At 49.3% G+C, this 8,172-nt stretch overlaps 1 protein-coding gene across 2 annotated transcripts in view; it reads left to right on the top strand.

Annotated features, from left to right (window-relative positions):
• The window catches only part of Tmc5 (transmembrane channel-like 5), an 84,578-nt gene that overhangs the window by 328 nt on the left and 76,078 nt on the right, over positions 1 to 8,172 (top strand). Inside the window, exon 2 of one of the 2 annotated variants that reach the window (XM_039085213.2) lies at positions 3,157 to 3,400. The gene's annotated coding sequence lies outside the window, so the exon portion shown is untranslated. 2 annotated transcript variants of the gene reach the window in all.

The following is an 8,172-nucleotide window of genomic DNA, read 5'->3' on the forward strand; positions in this document are numbered from 1 at the left end:
ATTAAAGAGCTGCCGTAGGGCATTTGGGGGATGGCTCAGTGGGGGACGTACTTGCCGCACAAGCTTGAGTGTCTGAGGTTGGATCCTCAGCACCCAAGTAAACCTGGGCTCAGTCGCACACATCTGTAATCTCAGCTCCTACTGTGAGAAGAGGGCCAGAAGGAGCTGGGAAGCTCCCAGGCCAGCTAGGGGGTGCAGCTGTGAACACCAGACTCTGCTTCACATGGACGGAAGGAAGACCAACGTCTCTCAATAAACCTGGAACTCGGCGGTCAGTCAGTAAGCCCCGAGTGTTTTCCTTTCTCTACTCCATGCCCCACAACCCTCACCCCAGAATGGGGTTACATGAGTGCAAACACGCCTGGTTTAATGCTGGGGATTCGAACTCGTGTCCCCGGGATTGCAGCAAGCGCTCTTACTCACTGAGCTCCTCTGATTTAGAGACACTTGCCTTCATTAAGGAAAGGCATGCTTTACTAACATGAAATAAATGGGGGCTGTCTGCTGCTTTCAGTGCCTTGTGAGGTTCGTCTTGGAGTCTCCGTGTGGGATCCTTATGATTCTCTGATGGACCCAGTCACGTCAGCCAGTCAGATTACCTTCCAGTCCACAGCGTGGCACAGAGTCAATGTAGGTCACGTGGCCCTGAGGTCAAGCAGACCCAGATCATAGCACTGGCTCTGTAGTTTACTGATGGGCAGGCAATGTTAAGCAAGTTCCATTTGTCCCTGTCTGAATCTACCTCTCTGTTTCTAAATTTGCATGTGTTTAAACTTAAGACACGTTATGACTATGTTTTCTAGGCTGTATGTTTTCTAGGCTGGACCGGGAGCCCAAAGCTCAGGCAATCTGTCCCCCTGCCCCAGCCTCACTTGTGTGCCCCTGCACAAAGTTCAGTTTCTGTATTCACAAAGCCACCTCATGGAGTTGTCACATGAGGTAGTGCATGATATCAAGTTGCCAGGTGGGCACCTAGTCTGAGCTTCTTTGACCAGTGAATCCCTTTCATAGACTGGGCTAGCTCTTTCCCTAGTCTAGGTTAACTCCTTTCCTTGATGAAGCCTCCCGTTTCTGCCTTATACTAGAGGCAAGTGGCCACAAGAGGGAACCAGAGAGCAGGGATGGGAGTCGTTCAGGCCTCCTGGGGAACTTTGCAGAGTTTGTATTGACGGTAAGCGAGGCTGCAGAGGTAAACAGCATCCTCCCAGGAGAAGGCAGACTAAAACCGAATCTTGGCTATAATGAGTGTCCCTGAAGGTGGCCAGGGTTCTGTTGGTTCTCTGGGGAGTCTGATCTCTGGCTGCTATGCAGCAGCAGCTTCTCCTCTTGAAAAAAAAAAAAAAAAAACACCAAGTCAAATTTTTTTCGTGACCCAGAATCACCACCTTTCTAAGAGTGCTTTTACTTTATGGTCTTCTTCAGGCTAGCTAAGGATATGTGGGCAGAGCCTTGGGTGGAGCATTTATTCTGGTGTTTTTGTTTGTTTGTTTGTTTTAGAAAGTGTCATGCTATGTGGTCCCAACTGGCCTGGAACTCTTTTGGTAGAACAAGCTAACTTCAAACTCACAAAAGTCCACCTGCCCCCACCTCAGTGCTGGGATTAAAGGCATGAGCCACCATGCCTTGCCATGTGGGAGTTTAAAAAATTATTCGATGAACACAAATGTACTTACATTTTAAAACTTATCACTCTGTGTGTGTGTGTGTGTGTGTGTGTGTGTGTGTGTGTGTGTGTAAGTAAGAGAACTATTGGCGGTAAGTAGAGAATTCCTCCTTTATACCCTGCGGGTAAAAATCAGGCAAGCGTGAGTTCAAAAACCTTTTTCCAACTGAGCGATCTTGCAGTCCCACGCGTGTCTGTTAAAGAGCTATGTCTGTAACCAGATCGTTGTGATCTTCTTGGTCTCAGAACCAGGTGTTGATATCCCCTGAGATAACCAGGCAACAGAGTCTGTTGGCTGACACAGCGCTTCCTTAAGGAAGAACCCTGCTCTGCCTGAAGCACCGTGTACCCCCTGCATCAGTCAGAATGACAGCTGCGTGGTGCCGAGGCAGCCCCCAGAGCCCCATGTGTGTGGTGGGCAAGGACTGCACCCCTGAAATCGCGGTGCACTTCTTAACCGTAATGAAAAAGAAATGACAATCAACCTATCCTCCTTACGCAGTTCAATGGAGAAGATGCAGCTGGTCTCCAGAGTGTCTTTCTCTGTAAAACACCATCCCACGCCACCCCTCAGCACCCCAAAGCTTGTCTGCGCTTGTTCCCTGTGTGGGTCCAGCTCAGAGTATTCAAGCTGCTGTACCAGACTCATCTCACCCACTGTCAGGATCTCTTGTTAAAGACAGGCTGGGTGTGGAGCGTGCTTGCAGCCCTGGTACACCTGGAGTCCAAGGCTAGCCCCGCTACTCCAGACTCTGTCTTGAAAAGCTAACACCATGGGGCCTGTGAGAGAGCTCAGCAGGTGAAGGTGCTTGCTGCCAAGCCTGATAGCTTGAGGTCTATCTCAAGACCCTCCTGATGGAAAAAGAGAACGGACCCCTACATGTTGTTCTTGGATCCCCATACATGCTCCCATGTTCCCCCAATAAATAAAATGTAATAATAATTTTAAAAAGAACATTACTCTGTTTTGTTTTTATGAAATTCTCACTCTGTAGCTCTGGCTGCTTTAAACTTCCAGCAATCCTCCTGCCTCAGTCTCCTAAATGCAGAAATTACAGGCCGGAGCCACCTGTCTGGACAACGTTTTCCTTTCTATTGAAAGGCAGGATTTCACTAAGTTGTGGTGAAACAGAGATCTGGGATGACAGGTTGGCCCTCCATCCCAACCCCTTGTCCCCACTCCCCACACTCCCAGCTCCCCCTCCCAGTCACTTTTCTTTGTTTGCTATGGGTGGACACTGGAGTTGCTTCTGTTAAAACAGTGCTGGGAAGAGCATTTTTGGAGGTTCCTGGGAGTGTGGGGGGGGGCGCATATCTCAGATGACGACACACTTCTATTATCTCAGTATTGGAGGACTTTCCATAGTGTTTTTTGTTGGACTGCCTAGCTGGTTACAGTGTCATTCTAGTGGTGAGTGGCAGGGTGCTCGGCCCACTTGGTTTCTGATTCTGTGTCCTCTGGTGATTCTAATCTCCTCTTTGCATTTCTTTAGGATCCCGAAGTGTGGCTGGCAAGCGGTGCTTTCTGCATCCCCTGGGGACTCCGTGGCGTGTGGCATCTGCCGAGCGGAGGGGTGGAGTTTTCATAGGAGACAGTAGTGTGTGTACACCGGGTTGAGCAGTTGTCCAGAGCCACCATCCGCAGGAACCTGCTAGATGCTAAGGATACTGTGGCTGGTCCCTGGATACCAGGACCAGACGCCGCCCGCGCACAGTTCCAAGTCCTCGTCTCCAGCTGTGAGTGTGAGAGGCGCTGCGCCCGGGTGAGACGGTTGCCCTGCACGAGGGATAGCAGCTGTGACTTGAAAGCTGGGAGCTCCGCAGGTGGATTAGGAGAAAGCGGGGTCGGAGTCGGGGCGGGGCCGAGGGGATTTAGCAGCTAAGAACCCAACAGTCTCTGCACCCCAACAGCAGCGCTGGCCTTGTGTGGTAACAAAAAACCGGGTAGGATTGTCCAAACTGCAGCTTGCATGAAAATGTCTTCAAGATCAATTTCCTTTCTTAAGAAAGTTCCATAGCTACAGAGTCCAAAACCCCGAAAGAGTCTAAACCAACAGTGAGAAACATCTCTCTCCCTGCCTGTCTTCCACAGAGATCACTTACCGTGGTCAGGTCTGGGGCACCTGCAGACAAGACAAGAATCATCACACAGTGTCTAGGGCAGAGTCATGGCTACTTGGGATGGTTTCCAGAAGGGAGAAGTTGGGTGGGGCTTGCGGGTGGGCTTGACTTGAGGTTCTCTTGTGTGAAATGGGAGAGGCCTGGGACGATACTGCTAAGCACCTTACGATGACAAAATGTCCAAACTCTAATATGGTAGAAATCAAGAAACCTGACAACCGAGAAAGGACTTTTTGCCTTTTGGTTCCTCCCTGCCCTCTCTGCAACCCCTGCATTCCACAGATCCTGGCAGCTGGGGACTTATCTCTACAAGGGAACAATTCTTGAAGCAAACCAAGCCATCTTCTTGGGGACCACCTTCTACATCCTCTCATTTTAAGGCCCTCCCTCACTTTGTGAGGAAGAAAAATCCCATCTCTCTTTTAGGGAAATCCACCATTTTCCATTTAAAATTTAAATTTTACTTACGTGCTCTTAAGATTTTTTTTTTTTTTCTGAGTATCGCTTTGCAGCCCTAGTTAACCTGCCCTTGCTATGTAGACCAGACTGGACTAAAACTCATACAGCTCTGCCTGCCTCTGCCTCTTGAGTGCTGGGATTAAAAGGGTGGTGCACCCCCAATTTTTTTTCTGAGTACGTGTGTGGTTTGCACACATTAGTGCAGGGCCCCTGGAGAGTGTTCGACCCCCGGGAGCCAAGTTACAGTTACCTGAAGTGGGCGTTGATAGGTTATTTCTCTGCCGCAGGTGAAATGAGCCAACTGAAGCCAGATTAGAGTATATTAAAGTCAGGTTTATTGGGAAGCTGGCCCCCAGGGACCAAGGCCGAGGAAGTTGCCATGGGGACAGGGGGCGAGGGGGGAAGAGAGAAAAAGCTCTGGAGCAGAAAGAGAGAAAAGGAGGGGGGGTTGAAGGAGAGTGAGGGTGAGGTGCAGGGAGAGGAAGGACCAGAATGTTCGAATTATATAGGGAAGGAAGAGCCTCTGCAGGAAGGGCAGCCCAGCCCTGGGCTGGTAAGTTCAGGGTTGGAGGCAGGGTATGCCAGGTAGGGACGGAGAGGTCCTGGGAGAACCTGGGGGCCACATCTGCTTACCAAGTAAGTGTGGGAACCCAACTCCCACTGTCTGCAATAAATAACAATTGGTCCTAACCACTGAGCCATCTCTCCGGCCCCATAAATTTATTTTTAATTACATTAGTTAATTGTGTTTTTACTTTCTGTTTTGAGACAGGGACTCTTGTATCATAGTCTGGCTTTAGACTCATGTGTAACTGAGGATGACCTCAAACTCCAGAGTCTCTTGCCTCTACCTCCTGGAGTCACAGGCCTCACGGGAGCCTACTGTCTGGTTTATCTGCCATGGGCTGGACCCCAGGGCTCTGTGCTTGCTTGCTTGTCCTCCGCCAGCCGACTTAGCATTTTAATGTGGGTGTCAATATTGCAAACTAGGAACAGGAAGTATAAGCTCTTTCCCTCCCCTTCCTCCCTCCCTCCCTCCCTCCCTCCCCCCCCCCCACATCTCCATCTCTCCTTCCTTGTTTATGAGACAGGGTCTTTCTCACTATGTTTTCTGGGCTGACTCCATTCTTGACATTCTCCTGCCTCAGCCTCTCAAGAGCCAGGAATTCAGACTTGTGCCACTGCCTCCATCTCTTTCCTTCCTTTGGAATGTTTCCTCCTTAGAGGCAGCACTGAGTGAAGGCAGAGTGTCCACTCGGCTGTGGTTTCTCTCTGGAAGGATGAGTCTTGGGTGACTAGAAAGGACCAGAGCCACAGAAGTCCCATTTATCTCCAGTATTGCCTCCACTGAGGAGGTAGAGGATTTTGTTCCCATTTCTCAGATGAGGAGGGTAAAACTGAGACTAGGCGAAGATGACGAACAAGAGTCAGGATTCGAATTTTGAACTGCCTGCCTTGAAATGTCAGCCACGTCCACACTGCCTGCAAGGCACAGGCCACCTGTGATCATAATTATGAGCTACAGCTGCCTTCAGATGCTGCCTCAGGGGAGCTGGCTACAGAACACACTGTCCAGAGCTGGGAGCCTCTGTGAGACCAAGGTCTACCATGTTCCAAGGGACCGTGGTTCAGTCCGTCTCTTCCCACACCTCTGTGACCCTCTCTGAGGGAAAGGCCCAACTTACTTCCTTATGGTGTCTTAGAAATAAAATACTGAGCAGAAAAGGACTTTGCTCTCTCTATTGTCTTGATGCCAAGAGGACATCGGAGGAGGAGCTCAGGCTCAGGAAGAAAAGAGGAGTTGGAGCCCCAGTGAGGGCCTTGGTAAACCACAGCACTCAGCCCAGACGCTGGAAAACAAGCAGATCAGTGCAAAAGGTAAGACTTGGCTTTTCATTGGCAGGGAGGGGACAGGTGACAATGAGGGGGCATTTGTCACAGTTTCCCAAGCTGGGTCAACAGTTCCTCTTGCCCCTGTCACCAGCTGCGTGGCCGCCTGCCCAAACAGAATAAAGAAGAGGGCTAGGCAGGCATGTTCTGTGCACAGGGACCTGGTTCAGGGGCCGAAAGAGATGAGACTTAGCGAGTTATTTTTAAAAAGGAAGTGACCGCTTCCTTTTCTTTATGTCTGCCGAAGCACTCTCCTTCCCAGAGGCAGTGCCGGCTGGGGTTTAGCATCTCTGCGGTAGAGCTTTCTTCCTGGAAAACCCCACCTCTGATCACGGAGTACAGAGCGAAATTATTGAGATGTTTCTACAGGACAGAGGGAGGCTGAGTTAGGGACAGGGAAGGAGATGACTGAACTAAAGGGGATGCCTGGGAATGTGTCAGGGGAGAAGCATCACACTGGGCTGCCCTGTGGCTTATTCCTATGTATGGATGCAGAAAACGCACACACTGAACATACGTTAGCCAATAGAATGCTCATCTGGAAGTCCAGATGTCCGGTTAGGACCGCATGTGCTTCAGCTGCCTCCTACCTAGTTAAAATTTGGCCTTTTCTGCTCCTAGCTGTGTTTTGCTAAATTACTGCTCCCTCCTGGCCTTGATGTTCTGATCTGTGGAATGGATAAGATGCTATGAGCTCACACGTCTATCAGAGCTGACAAGAATATATGATATATTGTCACCTTGATCTTTTGATCTTCTACCTCTGCTGTCATTGATGATGCTGTTAATGGTAGCAACCAAAGTTTAAGGTCTTCGGGCAGAGGCCCTGGGGTCACATCCCACCCTGCTTCTATTTGGCCTTGCAACCTTGAGCAAATTACACAACCTGTTTGACCTCAATATCGTCATTATAAGCTGGGCCAGCCAGACCTCTCCAGAAGGTTTGAAGGCTTGGTTGCTGAAATGAGAGCATGGATGGTCTAGTGTAGCCACAGGGGCAAGCCCTCCATATACAGTTTCATCTTTATTTGTCCATGTGGGCATTACCCTCACCAAACAAGATTCTGTCTGAACGGGAGGAAGGAGATGTGCTCAGTGGGGATGAATACCAAGGGGAGGATTTGAGCCTAGCACGAAGTACACGCCTGTGGTTCCAGCCTGTGGGAGACAGAAACAGAATGATTTCAACTTTAAAACTCCAGAGCAAGAATTTGTTTCCAAAATCAGAGAAAAAACAGAAACAGAAGGAAGGGGGAGGGAGAGAGAAAAGAAAGAGAGATGGCTCAGTGGATAAGAGCACTGTGCAAGCATAAAGAGCCCAGCATCCACGTGAAAGCCAAGCACAGTTGTGGGCTCGTATATCTACAGCACTACCGGGGGCAAAGACAGAATCCCTGGCCACCAACCCAGCACCAGCTTCAGTAAAATCCTCTGTCTCAAAGGAACAGTGGGAAGTGATAGCTCAGAACACCCAAAGTCCTCCTGAGCCTTCTCCCTGGATGCACATGTACTAGTGGTGGGAGATAGGCTATCAGGAAAAGTCCTCCACCAATGTCAAGGTATAAATGCCATCAAAGTCCAGTGAATCACCTGCTGGATGTTTATGCCATGATTTCCCAGAATGAAGTGATGAGGCTGTCTTATTGCAGAGGTCATTTGCAGTCAGAGACCAAGCCAGCTGCCGGAGTGCTAATCACCAGAAAGGGCTGTTTCTGCAAAATACCTCATCAGAAGGAGCATGGGATTTCCATGTTGTTAATGATCGTCAGACCGAACAAATTCTATTTCCTGTGGTCTTCCAGGTCTGAATAGCATTTACAAATAAGAGAAAAAACAGTGTCCTTTTTTTTTTTGTAATTCACAAGAAGATTTGGAAGCCTCTAATGACTGTTATTAGCATCCACATTAAATGCAAAAAAGAAAAGTTATTTTTCTATAAAGAAGATGAAATTCTCGGGTTGGGGATTTAGCTCAGTGGTAGAGCGCTTGCCTAGCAAGCGCAAGGCCCTGGGTTCGGTCCCCAGCTCTGAAAAAAAAAA

The sequence above is a fragment of the Rattus norvegicus genome, chromosome 1, assembly GCF_036323735.1.
Source record: "Rattus norvegicus strain BN/NHsdMcwi chromosome 1, GRCr8, whole genome shotgun sequence".
In the NCBI taxonomy this organism is placed as follows: Eukaryota; Metazoa; Chordata; class Mammalia; order Rodentia; family Muridae; genus Rattus; species Rattus norvegicus.